This window comes from Euprymna scolopes, chromosome 46 (assembly GCF_053919585.1).
Source record: "Euprymna scolopes isolate OS-2025 chromosome 46, ASM5391958v1, whole genome shotgun sequence".
In the NCBI taxonomy this organism is placed as follows: domain Eukaryota; kingdom Metazoa; phylum Mollusca; class Cephalopoda; order Sepiida; family Sepiolidae; genus Euprymna; species Euprymna scolopes.
This window is the reverse complement of record NC_136527.1, coordinates 164,268,146-164,290,282: the sequence shown is the minus strand read 5'-3', so window position 1 is coordinate 164,290,282 and position 22,137 is coordinate 164,268,146. Positions and strand designations below refer to the sequence as shown.

General features: G+C 32.8%; 1 long non-coding RNA gene across 1 annotated transcript; it reads left to right on the top strand.

Moving 5' to 3' along the window:
• The first annotated feature begins 9,802 nt into the window (after window positions 1-9,802).
• Window positions 9,803-21,927, top strand: LOC145271364 (uncharacterized). Its single transcript, XR_013865840.1, has 2 exons — window positions 9,803-10,052; window positions 18,269-21,927. It is a non-coding gene; the product is annotated as an uncharacterized LOC145271364 (long non-coding RNA).
• The last annotated feature ends 210 nt before the right edge of the window (window positions 21,928-22,137 follow it).

Below are 22,137 nucleotides of genomic sequence, written 5' to 3'. Positions count from 1 at the left end.
TGAATGATGTCTAATTCCTTGTCAATAAGGATAGGTAGCTGCCGCTTTACCCCTTGTGTCAACTCTACTGTTGTGGTAAGTCGCTGAAAATTGCAGGTTTTCCTTCCTAGGAACATCACAATCTCAAGGTTTACCTCTGAGACGGATCTTGGGTCACAAGCCAGATCCTGCAAAATTCTTACACTTAAAGTACGAATTTTGACTGCCCGTGTCTATCAAACATCACAGCTTTGTCCTCTCTTTGTAGTACGATGGTAGTAATCGGCAAAATACACTGCTTCTCACCCAAACCAGTATTGATACATTCATTTGTTGATGTATATGGCATAGGACACATGATTGTGGTATGGTCCTGGGCTGAACATCGCTCACAATTGCCCTTAGGGCTTCTTTTACAGGGACACGAATCACTGAAATGATTGTTACCTGTGCACCTATAACATAGTCCGAGTTCTTGACAATGACGCCATCTTTGAGGAAATGTATGGTATTCTTCACAAACCTGAGTGGAATGACCATCCCTCAAACAAAGGTTGCAGGTGGTATGCCTCTCCTGGATATGGAAGTTCTCCAATGTTGGCGTTGTTGTCTCCATTTTTCTGTCTGAATGAATGTATCTACGAGAGCTACCATAATCCAAATCTCTCTGGTTTGCTTCAGGGAGTGTAGCCTTCCAGGACTTTAAGATCCTGATGCCCGTATCTAAAATAGAAGTTAAAGATGGATGCGGTGCCCCTACAGACCTCACTAATTCTTCCTTAAGACGGTTGGGCAGTCTTTGGAACAGTATATGAGCCGCTAATGCCCCTCTGCCTGAATTTTTAAACTTGTTTTCATTGTTTTATTTATGTATTTTTCTGAATTCTCCTGTCTTATTCGTCCCTCCATGCTACAAAGTAAACGATAAAAACAAACAAAATGCCGGAAATTAACCGATAAAAAAAAATGCCGGAAATTATTCTCTATTAGAGTAGATAAACTTAGGACTTTATAAAAAAAAAAGTTAGAAGTTTTTCAACAATAAAAAAAATGTAAATTAAATATTTTACACATCTGAATGTAACGACTTTTATTCTATAAATAGATAGGCACTCGTCCAAGTTATCCGGAAATAGAAATCTTCTCACGCTCTATAAAGACACAGCGACATGCCAGCTACCAGTTGGCAAAAAGACGGCGGACGGAACATTATGGCAAACACGTTAACTATCTTTTTAAAACTCATCCTAAATGTTTTTTTTATGTTACCTTTTTTTAACTTGTTTTTCTTGTTTAATTTATGTATTTGTCTGTATTCTCCTGTCTTATTCGTCACCCTCATGCTACAAAGTAAACTATAAAAACAAACAAAATGCCGGAAACTAACTATTAGAGTAGATAAACTTAGGACTTTATTGAAGTAGTATACTTAATATATACTATTACTGAAAGCTTGCCTATATAAAAATGCTTGCTTCCTGGCTAGCCAATCAAACCATCTAATATAGTTAGCCTTATTGTAAAGTACATTCGAAATATAATACAGTGCCATTAGCAAAGAAACAGTTACCCATGAAAACGAATCTCCTAAAGTAAAACCTTGAATAATTATCTAAACTCGAATGTAAATTAATATTAAGCCGCCTTTTCAAATTGATAAAAGTTAATTATTGGATATTAATTAATTATAAGGTGAAACTCCAATGATTCAAACTCGATAGATAACGACAAACTTCCACCCATTAATATGGGAGGGGAGATTATCATCAAAAGTGTCCTGAATTGTTAACTTAGCACCGGACTTACTACTTAGATATAAATAAGTCACTTGTACCAATTCCCCTCCTTCCCCCTTTTTTATTTTTAAATGGAGAGTAGATAATACAGTGGATGTGTAATCAGCACCTCCAGTAACTCTCGTTTCTCCTTTTTTGTCCCTCAGTCCTCATTCAATGAGTGATTTTTCTGACAAAGGGTGAAGAAAAAGCTGCTTAAAGGTCGGTAGTACTTGGTGACCAGTAGACTGAGATGTCGGAAATTTTTCTGTCTCTATCTGTCCTTGTGGCCATGTTACTAGTAAGGGTGCTGGAGGTAAACGTTTTGTCTGGGTTGACGTTATCTGCCTGATAGTCAGGGACCCGAACCTTGGATTAACCACTAAGGAGGCTGTCCTATCAGCAGGCACAAAGTACTGGGACTGCTGTATTGCCATTTGGTGAGTGGATCTGGACCATGCAGTAGTCTCTGGTTGGGCCTCACGATGCCATACTAGTAGGTAATTGTTACGGCTTTACCTTTTCATGTGCTACAAAAACAAAATTTCTGTCTTTTTCTCTCTTACTTTCCCTCTCTGTACCGCTCTAACCAAGTATGCCAACCTATACCACAAATTCCAAAACCTCAACATGAAATATCTCCAGAATAAAAACTCGATTAAACCTAGAACCCCATCTTCCAACGTAGACCCCTACTACCAGGTCTCCTTCTCCAACATCAGGGGTCTACATTCCAACCTTCCAGAGGTTGAAACCCAATTACAGGAGACAAAACCGAATATATTATTTCTAAGTGAAACTGGAATAGGGCCGACCACTTCCCTAGATGAGTTCATAATTAGCGGATACTCTAACTTAGCAGCCTAATCTGACCCCCCAAGATCGCCATGGGCATGGAATATGTGCCTACATTAAGGACGGCTTCCCGTGTGGAAGGGATATCTCTAGAGAAGATCCTAATTTACCCTATATGTGCTTCAGGGTTGTACTTGCTAACACCACTGCATTTATATTTGCCCTCTATCGGCCCCACAACAGCAGAGTTACTATCCTTAAGAGCATATCTGAGAAAATAAACCACATACTGTCTGCACATCCCTTGGCTAACATCCACATCTGTGATGACTTCAACGTCCATAACGTGGAATGGCTGACCCATTCAAATAAGACAGAAGATGAGGGGAGGTTTTGTCATGATTTTGCCATTGCTTATGACCTCACTCAGATTGTTCGCGAACCCACCCACGTGCCTGATACACCAAGTTAATATGCAAGCCTCCTAGATCTTTTTCTCTCAACTTCCCCTGAGCTATGTTAATGTTCCGTTCATTCTCCTCTAGGATCCTCTGACCACTCCGTCGTAACAGTTAAAATCAAAACGAAATGTAGGAAGTCCCCAGACATACCCCTCCTCCGTACTGTATACCGATACTCTATGGCTGACTAGGATAGCTTCCATACATTCATATCTGATTTACCTCTGCACTCCATGTTTAAAAAGGAAGTGTCCTCTATGGTATCAGATCTGACCGAATGGTTAATTGTAGACATAGACCGATTCATACCATCTAAAAAATTCCAACAAAAAACTAACAGCCAGCCATGGTTCTCCCCAGAATGTGCTGCTGCTATTGCGCACAGATATTACTTTTTCCATAGCTACCAACGTAATAGATGCACTGAGACTAAAGCTGCTTTCAGGACTGCCAGCAACCACTGTAAAAGAGTAATAAAAAATGCAAGAGAGCTATATGCCCAGTCTGTTAAATCCAAGGTAGCTGATCAGATTTTGGCAAATAACAAATACGATCCTGAACAGAAGTGTGCGTTCTATCCCAACCATTATCAATGAACCAGAGGTCATCTCGTCAGCGTCAGACAAGGCCAAACTATTTGCAAAGAACTTAGCAGCTAATTCTACCCTATGCGATGAAGGCCATCAACTCCCCATATTTCCTCCTATAACACAGAACAAGCTAGGTAATATACAAAAATCCGTGCATGAGGTCGCCAAGCTAATCAAGAACCTAGATTCCAGTAAAGCAACTGGCCCTGATGGCATCCCAATTATAGTGTTAAAAAAGCTTCAACCAGAACTTGCTCCCATACATACGAAAGTATTTAAGCGCTGCCTTAAGGAGAAGTGCTTTCCGACTCCCTGGAAGACCTCATCAGTTTGCCCTGTATTTAAGAATTCAGGTGATAAGTCATCTCCCTCTCAGTACAGACCAATAAGTCTTCTGTGTGTTATGAGTAAGTTGCTGGAATCCATATTAAATAGAGAAATAGTCAACCACCTCAGCAGGAATAACCTTCTTAGTGACACACAATATGGTTTCTGCTCTGCACGATCTATCGCAGATGTGCTGACGGTTATATCTCACAGGATTAGTGAATCTCTTGACAAAGGCTTCCTATCTAGGGCAATTGCTCTTGAGAAATCAAAGGCCTTCGACAAGGTATGGCATAAGAGTCTACTTCGCAAGATTTCCAGCTACAGTATAACTGGAAATGTTTTCTCAATCATTAAATCATTTCTCTCCGATAGGCTCATAAGAGTAGTGGTAGATAGACAAAAATCGGAAGCTTGCAATATAAATGCTGGAGTCCCTCAGGGGTCAATCCTGGGCCCAACTCTCTTCCTGATCTACATCAATGACCTCCCTAAACACATACTTAAATCATTCGTTGACATCTATGCTGATGAGACAACCATCTACAGCAATACATCAAAGGCTGTAAATGACAAAGTTTTCTCTGATTCTCTCTCCTCTGATCTCGAGCGCGTGGTTCAGTGGGGGAAGATGTGGCTGGTTACCTTTAATGCATCCAAAACCAAACTCCTATCCTTACATCATCAACGCTCTGATCCCCATCTGGCATCAATTGTGATGGATGGCTCTCGTCTGGGTGAGGCCCCGTGTTTTGACAAGCTTCTGGGATTGACCTTTACTCCTGTCTGAAATGGAACACGTACATCAAGGCTGTTACCAAGGTCGCTGGAAAGATGGTGGGACCCTTCTACCGCTCCAGAAGATATCTCACTATTGATGCAATTCTCTATTTATATAAAAGCCAAGTACGTCCAAGGATGGAATACTGTTGCCATATCTGGGCAGGAGCTGCTAAAAACAGCCTATCCTGCCTTGACAGAGTACAAAATAGACTTTGTGGCTTAGTGGGGATGCCCTTTTCTCTTCCCTGCAACCTCTCCCCCACAGAAGAGATGTTGCGAGCCTATCCTTGTTTTATCGTTATTTCCATGGCAGGTGCTCGTCTGAACTCAAATCTCTGGTCCCCCCCTCGCCAATCTTTCACGAAAAACACCTGCCTAGCTGAATCCACTGTGAAAAATTTCCCCCACTCTATATCTGTGCCTAAATCAAAACGTGGATTCCATGAACAAAGTTTCTTTCTTAGAACTGCACGCCTGTGAAACTCTGTTCCGTCTGCCTGCTTCCCACCGGACTACAACTTGGATGTCTTCAAGTCCAACGTTAACAAATTCCTAATAAACCGTCCCCTTAAGTAAGCACTTCATCAAATCTCCACACTAACGTAATGTACTTGTAATAACCCTTATCCCTGAGTGGCTTCCGGGCCTTGATAAGTGGTGATCACTGTGTAAAAAAAAAAAAATTTCTTTCCATAAATCCATATCCCAACATAGAGACCAACTCCGACAACTCATATTTAACCTGAGACAAGTAGTTCTTAAAATATTCAATATCATACCTGCCTCGTGTAGACAGTTTGAATAGGCTGGAGAATATCTCCTCTCTAATGCCCTCTTCATCCCAATAATTATCCTTAAGAATTTTTATCACGACATCATAATTATTGGATGTCTCCTCAGGATGATGGATTAGCCAAACGGACGTCCCGTAACACAAGTCTTGAGGTAGATTAATTTTTCTCTACTTGATTTTAATTCCGAAGTGCAATACTCAAACCTAGTGAGAAAATCTCTCAATGCAAATTTGTTCTCTAAGTCCAGGCCATCAAAACTAGGGCATTTGACCTTAGGCCTAAACATAGAGGTGTCAACTTGAGATGGCTGCATTATATTTGGGAGCATAAAGGGAGGAGGAGAATCATCCTTGTGAACCTCTCCAGTTAAGGTTTGTAAATCTCTTTCCACTTCTTTGAATTCGATAAGGTCATAAGCATGCGGTGTCACCCTATCTCTAGGAAAGAATTTAACCACGTTTTCCTGAACTTGGTCCACTTTAGAAAGCCACTCGTTTATGTTGTCTGTGGTGTTCTTCAAGGCACATGAATCCACTGCGACTCTTGTCTTTAATTCTCCTAATGTGTATCCGATAATGTGTTTATATCTTTCCTCCGTATCCAAAAGGGCCTCAAGAAGGTGATCCGTTTTTTCTTGCATTCCTAAGGAATCCTCATGGGAAGACATTTGTTCCGCGGTCATAATAAAAAATAACAGAAAAAAGAGGAAGAAAAAAATGCACAAGGTCTGCAGATCAGTGTTGCAACGTGTGGAAACTTTCTCCAGGTAGAGGTTAACAAGGATTTTGCAACAATGGTTTGTTGCGACCTGTGACTAGGTAAAAATTGTAGAACCTTGTCGGTCTGGTAATAAGGGTAACGATTCAATTTCCTTCAACTCCAATCCCAAACTGAAATCACAACCAAAATTCAGTTCACTCCATCCTTCTTATAATCCAGTTAGCCAATCAAATAAGTTAAACGTAACAACTACCAATATAAAAAGACTCATCGCCCACACAAAAGATTTCTGCTGCCATTCTTCCTGAGAGTCGCAGGTAAGTGCGTCAAGTTTTCTCAATAATATGCAGTGCAAGTGCACTTACTGATCCGTGCTATTTTTTAAATCGGATTTCCTAGTTTAATTAAAGTTTTATGATGTGTTTTTTTAATTCAATTGTAAGGTTAAAGTATAGAATAGGTACAAAAAAACCTCCCCTCCCCATGTTAAGAATGGCTTTTTTAAATAATAACGTTATTATTTCAGTACAGCTCACTCTCTGCATGAGTACCCACATTGAAATTGACGAAATCGATATTTTTATTGGATTCCAATAAAATTAAACCTTTTTTATGTTTAATATAATTTTAAGAATCAATATTTTTGAGGGAGATTGCAAAAAACGTGTTTCAGATTATTTTAAAAGTTATTGAATGGGATTTTTTTTTAAAGCATAAAAAATAACTTACTTTTCATATTGTAAACTTATTTTAATATTTAAATTTTACTTAAACACATTTTGGTCAATGTCAAGTTTCTTTCCAACTCCTTTAAAAAACTTTAATATGACGACCTGAATAGGTTTTCGGTGATGCTGAAAACGAATATCACATTTAAATTTGAGTCAGATAAGTAGTTTTCATGATATAAAGAAATTACTTATTCAATAAGTGGGGGACCACTTTCCTATATAAAAGTTACGTAAAATGAGCACCCACTTTCTGGTCATTTAGTAATTTCTTCACATCATAAAGCAATTTTAAATTGCGATATTCGCTTTCAGCACCCCCCCCAAAACCGGCGATATTTTTTTACTAAGAAATTCGTTCATTTTTTTCATTTTCAATTTTGTTTTATATGACGAAATTATTAGGTGACCAGAAAGTGGGTGTTTTTTTACGTTAAATTTACATAAGAAAGTGATTATTACCCACTTTTTGAAAAAAGTACTTTCTTTATATCATGAAAACTACTTATTTACCCCAAATTTAAATGTGATATTCGTTTTCAGCATCATTGAACACCTAGAAAAGTCGTCATTTTAAAGTTTTTTGAGGAGTTGGAAAGAAACTTGACCCACATGGTCACATTTCATATATATTTTATTCACGAAACCAATATTTTTATTGGATTGCAATAAAAAAAAATAAACTTATTTTAATATTTAAGATTATTTTTAATTTGTTGAATAATATTATCGTAAAGTGAAAAAAAACAAAAAAAAACTTACCTTCCTTTCCAGGAATTTAATACGAAAAACAAATCGTTTTTCTTTTGTGTCCAACGCAGAAAATTTGTTCGTTTGTTAGGATTTCTTAATATAATCTTTAGTAAATTGATACAAATTTTGTTTTGTGTGTCCAATTCATTAAGCAATTAAATATATGAAAATATAAAAGAATCAAAATAAAAAGATAAAAAACACGATTTAAACGTGAAATTATTAAAAGAAGAAGAAAAAGTCAACTGCTTCAGAACAAAGAACTTATGTTCATCGTAAAACGGTGTAATCATTATTTTGTTCCTCGTGTAAAAGATTGAACATTTCATTATGATTTGAATTAGTCGAACTACTGTTTACATCCAAGATGAGAACAGTAATCCAAATAATCCAAATATAAAAAAAAAATGCAAAACTGAATATTTCACATAAACAATTCAAAAAGGAAGGAATTGAACAAATAGCGAAGTCAATCAAATAACAAAAACTAGATTTTAACCAACAAAAAAACAAAACAATAATCACATGATTACATTATGAAAATTGCGACTTATTTTTATCAGATTCGATTCCGTTAACCTTACGATGATCTTAACTTATAATTCCAGATCTGATGTTTTCCATGCAATCAGCGTCAAAGGATTAACGATGAAAGTGTAGTAACTGTTTCTAGTTTGTTTGCGCATTTCAGCCACGTGTCGCGTTATCATCATTCTTGCTTAACTTGTCATGTTTTGAGCCCTCCCATGTATTTCCTCCTCCTTTGATCGAGAAGTAACGCGATGTTGTAAAATCTCCCGACTCGCAGATGTGAACATGAGAAAAAAAAATATAACAGAACACAAATCGATATTTAACAACAGCTGAATCTCATGATTTGCATAATATCGTAATTTTGCCATCAAAGGGACAAAATTCCCAAACAGTTCTGATAAACGCAGTGTAATTTGCTTGCACCCTTCTTGATTTGCCAAGGAAAGGTTACGACAATGATTGCCAGTCTCGTCCGATCCATGCTTGACGGGAATTCACGAGAAGTCGGGTCAAATTATGCAAGAGTACCTAAGAAATATTGTGATAATTAAATTGGTTGACTTACCGAGGGTGCTTGTTGGCTCGGTGGGAAGGGAAAGACACTCATGGCTGTGAACGGGTTAACGGCCCGGCCTGGTGTTTGTTAATGAAGAAAATAGGATGTCTATTCCTTATAGCTTAAATAGACATTCCAGTCTCGTTTCAATCTCGCTGAATGAGAGATTGAGACTATAAAAAGAGTCACTTTTGTAGGGTTGTTGTAGTTTGTTCTTGTCGTTGTTAGAGATCTATCAGACCGGTACGACAACTGTTAACAGCGCGTTATATTTACAAGAATACGTTTGCTTGTAAGCAACGAGGTAATTTTTCGTTGTAAAAATAAAGTAAAAATACTAAAACAGTTTTTTTTTTTCATACATAAACCAAAAACAGGTACTACATTTTCATTATTAATGTATTTTAATAGTTTTTGATTTTATGAAGAATTTAGCTATTTAACTTTTAATATGAAAACATGGCTGGCATGAGTATAACTGCAGTTTATTTGCTGAGTGTATGTCTAGCAGGCAAGCTAATTAGCAATTAAGTTTGAAATACTAAGGTTAGGTCATCATAATTGAATCGGTTTTGATAACAATAAGTTTAAAATTTCATAATGTAATCATGTAGTTATAGTTTCTTTTTTTTTATAACAATAAGTTTCAAATTTCATAATGTAATCATGTAGTTATAGTTTGCTTTTTTAAATCCAAATCTATTTTTGTCATTTGTGCAATTCCTTCCTTTTATTTGAGTTGTTTATGTGAAATATTCAGTTTCGCATTTTCATATGATTTGGATTATTTAGATTATTCGAATTACTGTTCTCGTCTTGGATGTAAACAGTAGTTCGATTAATGCAAATAATAATGAAATGTTTAATCTTTAAAAAATGAACCTTATTTTTATATCTTCATAGAAATAAGAAGAGAACGTTAAATAATAAAAAAAATCCAACTAATGAACGGACATTTTTACTCAAGGAACGAAATAATAATTTCACCGGATGACGATGACCTTGAATTGATTGTTCTTTAGAAGTTGATTTTTTCTTTAAATGATTTTACGTTTAAATCATATTTTTCATCTTTTAATTTTGATTCTTTTATATTTCCATATATTTTCTTTCTTAATGAATTGAATATACAAAACAAAAGTTGTATCAATTTACTAAAGAACTCCTAACAAGCAGAACAAATTTTCTGTTTTCAATACAAAAGAAATACGAATTTATCCCGATGTTTTTTTTCGTATTAAATTCCTAGAAAGAAAGGTAAGTTTGTATCTTTTTGTTTTGTTTTTTTTTTACACTAAAAAATCCAATCTTTAACTTTTAATATAATCTTAAACATTAAAATTAAAACTTGTGTGATTTCCGAGAAAATAATAATTAAATTCGAAATCTGATGAATTATTAAAAACGGATTTAAAAAAATACTTCTTTGATTTCATTGTTTTAAGATTTAAAAAAAAAATATATGTATATATTTATTTATACACTTACCTATTATATCGCCGGATAATTCCGTTTGAATCATTATGTTAGGTACGGGCAAAATGAATGCCGATGCTCAAAATGTATAAACATTTTGACCGCTCGCTTTACTTAAAAAATCACCAAAAATCAGGAAATAAACCAATTTTAATGAAATTTTCAGTATTTATCAAATAATGATCGAGGAATATAATGAATGAATTATTTTTATTTAAATCTTAGTGGAAATTTATTATTTTGTTTAAACAAAAAAACCTTCACTAAATTATAGTTTTCAGTAGTAAATCAATAACGCAAGAATTTTTTTTTATATAAATAATTATTGTTTGTATTGTTTTTTTTAATATAAATAAAGCATCGTAATTTGTAAAAATAAGCAATAAAACAATAAAAAATAAAATAATTTTTACAGGAACATTACGAAAAAAGCCCTCAAGTCTGTATTAATAAATTCAATATCAATCGAACGAAAATGAATTTCTCGAACTACCGATATTACCATTGAATTAAGCATTGTTCATTTAATATCTTCACACACACTAAAAAAAAAATATAATAGCAAAAATATTTCTACTTTCTTTAAATTACAGATTTCGCATAATTTTTATATGCAAGATTTTAATAATTTCCTTACTCGCAAGAATGTGAAACTTTCGGCGTCACATCGTTTTTATATAATCACATAATTTTGTTTCATATAATATTGAACAATATTGAAACTTATGATAAAAATTGATACCAACGTTCAGAATTGTAATGTTGGGATGACCGTCTGGAGGAAAAAAAGAAGAAGAAATCTGACCCCCCCCCACACACACCTCCTTTTACTATCATGACTTCATTTTGAAACAGCGTTTGGATTAGCTGAAATTTAGGCCTTCCGTATAATCATGTTTACAACCTGTTATCGGTTGCGTTTTGCCGAATGAACTTATTACTTGATTTTTGAGGGCTACTTAAGCTCTGTTTTGTATAAACAAGGTGTTTTTTTTTTATTTAATTCAATAACTTAGGACTTTACTTTACTAATTATCTTTGAAATAGAAACAGAAAACTAATATTAATCTTTTAAACGATTTTTACAATGAATTTCTTTAACTTCAAAATTTAGCTGAATTAGTTAGCTCGCCGTGAAAACATTTTCATTACTTTTTTTCACGTGTACAAATATTTTTTTTCCTTTAGAAAATTAACTTTAGTTTCTAATCTTTCAAATACAATTTACAAGTAGTCGGAAACCTACAAAAAATTATGATAAATCGGCTTTCAAAACTACCCCCCTATTTTTGCCCGCTCATTTTTGCCTGTTATCAACATTATGTTTTATCCAATATTTAAGATTTTACAACATTGATCAAATTCTTTTGTAAAATTTACATAGAATGAGCACATATTTATTGGTCATCACCAATTAGCAGTAATTTTATGTAAAAAAAAATATTTAAGATTTTACAACATTGATCAAATTCTTTTGTAAAGTTTACATAGAATGAGCACATATTTATTGGTCATCACCAATTAGCAGTAATTTTATGTAAAAAAAATTTTTAAGATTTTACAACATTGATCAAATTCTTTTGTAAAGTTTACATAGAATGAGCACATATTGGTCATCACCAATTAGCAGTAATTTTATGTAAAAAAATATTTAAGATTTTACAAAATTGATCAAATTCTTTTGTAAAGTCTACATAGAATGAGCACATATTTATTTGTCATCACCAATTAGCAGTAATTTTATGTAAAAAAATATTTAAGATTTTACAACATTGATCAAATTCTTTTGTAAAGTTTACATAGAATGAGCACATATTTATTGGTCATCACCAATTAGCAGTAATTTTATGTAAAAAAAATATTTAAGATTTTACAACATTCATCAAATTCTTTTGTAAAGTTTACATAGAATGAGCACATATTTATTGGTCATCGCAAATTAGCAGTAATTTTATGTAAAAGAAATATTTAAGATTTTACAACATTCATCAAATTCTTTTGTAAAGTTTACATAGAATGAGCACATATTTATTGGTCATCGCAAATTAGCAGTAATTTTATGTAAAAAAATATTTAAGATTTTACAACATTGATCAAATTCTTTTGTAAAGTTTACATAGAATGAGCACATATTTATTGGTCATCACCAATTAGCAGTAATTTTATGTAAAAAAATATTTAAGATTTTACAACATTGATCAAATTCTTTTGTAAAGTTTACATAGAATGAGCACATATTTATTGGTCATCACCAATTAGCAGTAATTTTATGTAAAAAAATATTTTAGATTTTACAACATTGATCAAATTCTTTTATAAAGTTTACATAGAATGAGCACATATTTATTGGTCATCACCAATTAGCAGTAATCTTATGTAAAAAAATATTCAGGATTTTGCAACATTGATCAAATTCTTTTGTAAAGTTTACATAGAATGAGCACATATTTATTGGTCATCACCAATTAGCCGTAATTTCATGTAAAAAAATATTTAAGATTTTACAACATTGATCAAATTCTTTTGTAAAGTTTACATAGAATGAGCACATATTTATTGGTCATCACCAATTAGCAGTAATTTTATGTAAAAAAAATATTTAAGATTTTTCAACATTGATCAAATTCTTTTGTAAAGTTTACATAGAATGAGCACATATTTATTGGTCATCACCAATTAGCAGTAATTTTATGTAAAAAAAATATTTAAGATTTTACAACATTGATCAAATTCTTTTGTAAAGTTAACATAGAATGAGCACATATTTATTGGTCATCACCAATTAGCAGTAATTTTAGGTAAACAAAATATTTAAGATTTTACAACATTTATCAAATTCTTTTGTAAAGTCTACATAGAATGAGCACATATTTATTGGTCATCACCAATTAGCAGTAATTTTATGTAAAAAAATATTTAAGATTTTACAACATTGATCAAATTCCTTTGTAAAGTTTACATAGAATGAGCACATATTTATTAGTCATCACCAATTAGCAGTAATTTTATGTAAAAAAAATATTTAAGATTTTACAACATTGATCAAATTCTTTTGTAAAGTTTACATAGAATGAGCACATATTTATTGGTCATCACCAATTAGCAGTAATTTTATGTAAAAAAAATATTTAAGATTTTACAACATTGATCAAATTCTTTTGTAAAGTTTACATAGAATGAGCACATATTTATTGGTCATCACCAATTAGCAGTAATTTTATGTAAAAAAATATTTAAGATTTTACAACATTGATCAAATTCTTTTCTAAAGTTTACATAGAATGAGCACATATTTATTGGTCATCACCAATTAGCCGTAATTTTATGTAAAAAAAATATTTAAGATTTTACAACATTTATCAATTTCTTTTGTAAAGTTTACATAGAATGAGCACATATTTATTTGTCATCACCAATTAGCAGTAATTTTATGTAAAATAAATATTTAAGATTTTACAACATTGATCAATTTCTTTTGTAAAGTTTACATAGAATGAGCACATATTTATTTGTCATCACCAATTAGCAGTAATTTTATGTAAAAAAATATTTAAGATTTTACAACATTGATCAAATTCTTTTGTAAAGTTTACATAGAATGAGCACATATTTATTGGTCATCACCAATTAGCAGTAATTGTATGTAAAAAAAATATTTAAGATTTTACAACATTGATCAAATTCTTTTGTAAAGTTTACATAGAATGAGCACATATTTATTTGTCATCACCAATTAGCAGTAATTTTATGTAAAAAAATATTTAAGATTTTACAACATTGATCAAATTCTTTTGTAAAGTTTACATAGAATGAGCACATATTTATTGGTCATCACCAATTAGCAGTAATTTTATGTAAAAAAAATATTTAAGATTTTACAACATTGATCAAATTCTTTTGTAAAGTTTACATAGAATGAGCACATATTTATTTGTCATCACCAATTAGCAGTAATTTTATGTAAAAAATATTTAAGATTTTACAACATTGATCAATTTCTTTTGTAAAGTTTACATAGAATGAGCACATATTTATTGGTCATCACCAATTAGCAGTAATTTTATGTAAAAAAATATTTAAGATTTTACAACATTGATCAATTTATTTTGTAAAGTTTACATAGAATGAGCACATATTTATTGGTCATCACCAATTAGCAGTAATTTTATGTAAAAAAAATATTTGTGAGCCTTTACAGTGTGACCCAATGGAATTTACCCCTCTACCAAATGCAAAGAAAAAATGACTTCATTTTGGCTATTACCTCTTAAAATATTTACTAATGGATTAAAAAATTAATAATACATTTTTTTATATTTTTTAATATGAATCACTATTCTATATAATTCAACATAATTTTTTTTTAAATTCAATTTCACCTAGAGATCGGAGGTCTTTATCTAAATTTTCTGCCATTTCCTTAGATATGTGCTTATTTGTTTTCCCCTCGTGCCTGTTATAGTGGTGTCATCAGCAAATATACCCATATAAGAAACGATTCTATCAGGGAGGTCAATTACGAATATCAGGAATAATACAAGTCCTAGGATAGACTCCTAAGTTACTCCCGCATGTATATCATAATGTTTAGATGTATGACCATCGAGGACAACTTGGAGTTTTCTCTTACTTAAAAAGGATTTAATTACATTATGTATTCTTCCAGTGATACCACATGATCTGATTTTCCTTAGAATACCGTTGTGCCAAACCCTTTCAAAAGCCTTACATATATCCAGGGCTACTGCTTTTCCCTTCCCTGAGATTACAGTCAGGATATCTGCTGTGAAACAGGCCTGCCTAAATCCATATTAATTGTTGGTCAGAAGTTTAGCAGCTGTAAGTGATGGACTACTGTCTTACAATTACTTCGAGCTTCTATAAACTTCTGTCTGTTTAAACTAGACTTTTGTCGGTTTAATCTGTGGTACGCATATTGTCTTTGAGCAATGGCAGCTGCACAAGTAGATATGAACCATTGGAGAGAGTGGCGCTTGCCATAGAATTTCCGTGGGGGAACATGTGATTCAATTGCAGTTTTGAACTATTCAGTGTCTCATTTGCACTGTTTAGCAGGAAGAAAAAAGACATTTCCTCATGAGGCATCAATAATGAGATCCCTAATGGCTTCCTAGTCAGCCTTTTTCGAAATAACTCATGGTTTTTAACAGTGGCTCTTCAGTTTTGCATCAAGAATTTAGGGTTATTTCTATAATTATCACAACGTGATCAGCATTCCAGAGTGGGTTTTGGGGATTTTGTTACACAATCATCGGGACCTGTGGTCAGAAATAGATCTTAAAGTGAGGCTTGTAGATCTTGCTGCTTTTTGAAACATGTCGGAAATGTAACCGTTTGTGATAGGGAATGAGATATAGAGAAGCTGGTCTGGGAAACGTGTCAGAAATTTAACCGTCTGAGATAGGGAATGGGATATGGAGAAGCTTTGTGTTGTGCTACCAGCTGCGTCTGTGAAAAGAAAGAATCTAAGCCAGTTCCAGTAGTGGACATTGAAGTCACTAACTACATGAACTTGTGCGCTATTATCAAGGGAAAATGCTGTATCTATGTTGTCAGAGACTTTGTATATTAGGGTACAGTCCTGGGTGGAGGGAGAGCAGTAGAGAAAATACAAGTAGCTAATATTGCATGTTAAGTCTAAAACACATACAAGTATGGTAATCTGATTCTAGTTTCGTTTCTCCTGTCAGGAGGAGTGTGTTTTGAATATAGACTCCAAGCCCGTGCATATGTCTGTCTGAGTCCTATGGCAAGACAAGTGGTTGTGCAGAATACCAAGTAGACCCTCAGTTGACTCCTCATCTACTAGGATTGTAGCATCAGTAAAACCTAGCAAAGATGAGTGCAGGGTTTCTTTCCATGCACTACATGGCACTACAATCATCCTGATATTATACAACTGTTGATGGAGCACCCTCTCTAAACGCTACCACAGTTGTAAACAGCAGCCAGAAACTGTCAATCCGATACCCTCAACCTATCAGAAAAAAACTCAGCCCAACTACACTGGCATATATGACACTCAAGCATCCTCACAAGGTCTAGATGAGGGGGATGGCATGTGCTAGAAGTGGGGAAAATAGTGTTCATTCGCTTAGTCAATAGACGTTACACAATAAAACATTGTAAACAGAAACAAATATGAATAAATATATGAAAGGAAATAACATAGTTTAATAGACGTTACACAATAAAATAATTGTAAACAGAAACAGATATAAAAAAATATATGAAAGGAAATAACATAGTTTAATAGACGTTACACAATGAAATAATTATAAACAGAAACAGATATAAAAAATATATGAAAGGAAATAACATAGGTTAATAGACGTTACACAATAAAATAATTATAAACAGAAACAGATATAAAAAAATATATGAAAGGAAATAACCTAGTTTAATAGACGTTACACAATAAAACAAATTGTAAACAGGAACAGATATGAATGAATATATGAAAGGAAATAACATAGTTTAATAGACGTTACACAATAAAATATATTGTAAACAGAAACAGATATGAATGAATATATGAAAGGAAATAACATAGTTTAATAGACGTTACACAATAAAACAAATTGTAAACAGGAACATATATGAATGAATATATGAAAGGAAATAACATAGTTTAATAGACGTTACACAATAAAACATATTGTAAACAGAAACATATATGAATGAATATATGAAAGGAAATAACATAGTTTAATAGACGTTACACAATAAAACATATTGTAAACAGAAACAGATATGAATGAATATATGAAAGGAAATAATATAGTTTAATAGATGTTACACAATAAAACATATTGTAAACAGGAGCAGATATGAATGAATATATGAAAGGAAATAACATAGTTTAATAGACGTTACACAATAAAACATATTGTAAGAAAAACAGATATGAATGAATACATAAAAGGAAATAACATAGTTTAATAGACGTTACACAATAAAACATATTGTAAACAGAAACATAGGTCTAACATAAATTTGTAAAACTCCAAACATGAAATAATTACTCAAAAAATATCTCAATTTTATAATTGTCTTAAACTTGTTTAAAAGATTTTTACTGGTCTTTAAAAATAACTTTTAACATATCTTTAAAACTTAAATACAATATCCTTAACATTGGTGTCATAAATTTAATTCAAGCATATTTCAACATTTTCTTAAGACAATATATGTTAAAGGCATACAATTTTTAGTGGCATAACATCAATTTAATGGCTGAAGAAAGCGTTCTTTAAAATAGCAAAGATGATAATGACAATATGGGTCATGAGTGTTTGTTGAATATTGAGAGTGTGGATGAAACCGTCTTGCAGTATCAATGCAACATCTCTGGCAACACCTGTTTACAAAGCACACACAAAATAGTAGCACATACAAAATTGTTAGGTAGGTTTATCGAATCCAATGCACACTACAAAGTGTATTATTATGTGAAGTGGAATAGTCTTTATACAACGAGTGTTAATGCAAACAAAAAACTGAGTTGTCGAAACTGTTTCTATCAGATTAAGGTTGATGAGTCAGACATGTATTCAATCGAATAATATTAATAATAATAAACAAACATAATATAAATATTTGAATGCAATATAAACATATGTTTCTCTTTCACGGCGATTTAAATCATAAAAAACGCAATATTTTCAACAAAACTATATTTTCAGAAATACATGTAATGATTTGCCTTATATATTGTGAGTTCAATCCAATTATATTTACAACAATAAACAGATGATATATTAAAGTTATAAGAATAATCCAATAATGTTAATAACAATAAACAGACAAATACTAATATGAACATATAAAATTCATAAGCAAAGCCCAATAATATAAATAATATTAAATTAATCAGTTCAGGGTGAGTTCAAGCACATAATATTAACAGTAAACAGACATTATAGTAATATTTAAATGTAAATACTAAAAACATTGAATTTCATTTGATTTTGCAGATGTTCCTGATTGGACGCTATTATTCAATTCAAGAAAAGTATGTGGCTTGAAAAAGACAATATTTTGTACAATTCCGGAAACTATAGAAAAACTAAGAATTTTGTAGAAATGCTAAATCGTTTGACGTAGCAATTTTCAAAGATCGCTTAGTTGTAATAGATAAAACTGTGGGTAAATTTGTTCGCATCTGCTCGGCCACTTTATCTTCAGCTTGAACAAATGAGAAAATTGAAATAAAAAAGATATAACCAAATGTGTGTAGAATATGTATGAAAAATCATTTATTAAGACATATGATGAGGCACACAGTGGGAAATGTATCAGATTTAGTTAAACATATAATTCACACTTGAGAAATTCCAGATTCTTGTGAAGTGGGACGATATTCTTATTTTAATCAATAAACGTTAATGACAAAAATTAAAATCTCCATGATGGAAAATCAACATTGTTGTAAACTGTGTGATTATTCTTGTTCTAGAAAATCAACGTTAATGAAACATATGAGAACTCACACTGGGGAAAAGCCACATACTTGTGAAGTGTGTGGATATGCTTGTTCTCACAAATCAAAGTTAATAATACATGTAAGGACTCACACAGGTGAAAAGCCATATTCTTGTGAAATATGTGGATATTCAAGTGCTCAAAAATCAGTATTAGTCACACATATGAGAACTCACACAGGTGAAAAGCCATATTCTTGTGAAATATGTGGTTATTCAAGTGCTCAAAAATCAGTATTAGTCACACATATGAGAACTCACACAGGTGAAAAGCCATATTCTTGTGAAATATGTAGGTATTCAAGTGCTAAAAAATCAGTATTAATCAGACATATGAGAACTCACGCAGGTGAAAAGCCATATTCTTGTGAAATATGTGGATATTCAAGTGTTCTAAAATCAGGATTAGTCACACATATGAGAATTCACACTGGTGAAAAGCCACATACTTGTAAAGTATGCAAATATTCTTTTTCTAACAAATCTCTTTTAGTAAGACATATGAAAACTCACTCTGGTGAAAGGTCACATACTTGTGAAGTGTGTGGATATTCTTGTTTAAAAAAATCAAGGTTAGTAATACATGTAAGAACTCACACTGGGGAAAAGCCACATTCCTGTGAAGTGTGTAAATATTCTTGTTCTGACAAAACATCTTTAATGAGACATATGAGAACTCACACAGGTGAAAATCTATATTCTTGTGAAATATGTGGATATAGAAGTTATCAAAAATCAGACTTAGTCTTACATATGAGAACTCAAACTGGGGAAAAGCCATATTCTTGTGAAATATGTGGATATTCTTGTTCGCAAAAAGCAAGGTTAGCCACACATATGAGAACTCACACCGGTGAAAAGCCACATTCTTGTGAAGTATGTAATTTTTCTTGTTCTGACAAATCAAATTTTATTAGACACATGAGAACTCACTCAGAAAACACAGAAGAAAAAGTTTAAGAAAAATGAAAAAAAGGGGAAAAACACAACAATTGCTGGTTCTGCCACACAGAAGTAGAGAGTGTGAATCACCTAACATAAAACTTGAGTATTCAATGTAGTTTTGCGTCTTAAAAACATGTACCAGAAAGAACAGTGTGAAATAATAATACATCATCCACTATTACTACGAAATTCCTACATGTCCAGAAAACAGGGATATTAAGCCGAACATATTGATGTGAGAGAAGAGGGAGCAAATAGAAACTCAAGTCGAAAAAGCGTCCCTAATGATATTGACCTTAACAAGTACATAGCAAGCATACCAAGTGAAGCAAGTGCAAGTGAAATACAAACGATTGCACTGAAAGGGACGGCTAGCATCCTGAAAAGATCTCTTGGTTGGACACACTAAAATAGGGGTAAATGTCAGACATCTGGTTGGATGTCCCATCCCCTAGAAGAAAAAGTTTAAGAAAAATGAAAAAAAAGAGAAAAACCACATACTTGTTAAGTGTGTGGATATTCTTGTTCTGACAAATAACGTTACTTAATCATATGAGAACTCACACTGGGGAAAAAGCCACACAATTGTGACATGTGTCGATTTTCTTTTTCTCGAAAAAATCAATTTTAGTGAAACATAAGAACTCACTGGGGAAAAGACACCTTGTTGTCAAGTGTGTAATTATTCTAGTTCTGGCTTTTATACAGATAGAGTGATAAATATTAAGTGTCATCTTTTCTCATCAAAAATGTTTTCATCTATTTTTACAAAACATAACAAAATCATTAAAAATTGTAAAAATAAAGATTAATATTCAACACTGGATTTTAATTTTATTTCGACCATTACCGCTTTTTAAAATATTTAATTAATCTTTTCTAATTTCATCTGAAGAAATTTTTCCTTGTTATATAATATATTTATAACAATTTTTGTTGCAAATTTATATATTTTTTCAGTGGAGAATAAGTTTTCAAATGTTTTCTGCCTGATGACCTTATTTTGCGTGTGTGTGCAACCGTGCATTGCTTTGTGTCTGATTGTTCGAGATACACACAAAACACGTTGAGCGCTTTAACAATTCACTATAATAACCCGCCACGATTGCTGGAACTAAAAGGAAAAAAGTTGATAATGCAGCTGTGAGTCGATGGTGAAAGCTATCTACCATCCCGTTAGCAGAAGGATGATAGGCGATGGTTGCTATGTGATTAATTTTGAAAGATTGGCAAAGGTCTTGGAAAGATTGTGATGTAAACTGGGAACATCTGTCAGTGATACCAGTGGTAAGTACACCAAAATTAGAGGTCTATTTCTCTACAAATGCGCGGGCTACGACGTCTGTTGAAATGTCATACAAAGAAATTACTACTGACCAACATGTAAAACAGTCTACCATGGTGACTATTTAGCGATGACCATCAGAAGATCGCAGTGGTCCAACAATGTCCAGGTGATCATGGGAGAAACGTACGTCAGGTACATAGAAGCTGTCTGGGGTAGAGTTTATATGACGATGAACTTTTGTAGTTTTGCATCAGTGGCTTGTTGTCGGTGAAAATTGTTAACCGTCTCCTTTCCAACATAAAACAAAAATACTTTACTGCTAAATACATGGCGATTTGTTCTGGACCGAAAATGCTCTATTTTCGATGAATAGTGCCCAGCTTAACAGAAAAGAAAGACAGCGGTCCTGTTTGACCATTTACCACCTGGTTGAGTACGGCACCAACAGCTACATCAGAAGCATCCGTAGAAAAAAAGAGCTTACCTGTCGGGTCGGGATCAAGGTAAAATGTCTTTGTGAAATTCACCACATCATTTTTTTGGATGCGTGGAAAGATGTGAGATTTCATCTGAGAGTCAATCTCTGAGTTTGGACAGGTGATGTGAACAGTTGGCTATGAACTGGCGGTAGTAGTTCACAACTGGAATATAATAACAAAGTTGAAACGATGAAGTGGGTACGGGAAAATTCTGGATTGCTTGCACTTTTGAAGAACTGCCACTGAATTTGCAACATTGATTTTTAATCAAAAGGATTGTAAACATTGGGAGACTCTGTGTTCTACTTGTGTGGAGCTTGCGATCAGGATGTCGCCGATGCATGTATAGACTAAGGGTAGTTCATGAAGGACTTCATATGTGAATCTTTAAAAGGTAGATGTATGAAAACTTTTTTGTGAAAAGAAAATGTTAAACTATTTTTTAGATATGTGATTGTTTTTTATTTATGATTCTTTTTGTGATTGTACTTTTTTATATTGTGAGTGTTTTTTTTTTATATTTGTGATTGCTTGCATAATGTTATTCGTGTTTTTCTGTGCGCACGTGGGCTAAAAAATTCAACAAGCAAAAGACAGGTAAAAGATTACAACACGTGGTTAGGGTGTTGAATCTTGGTGTATTTATTTAT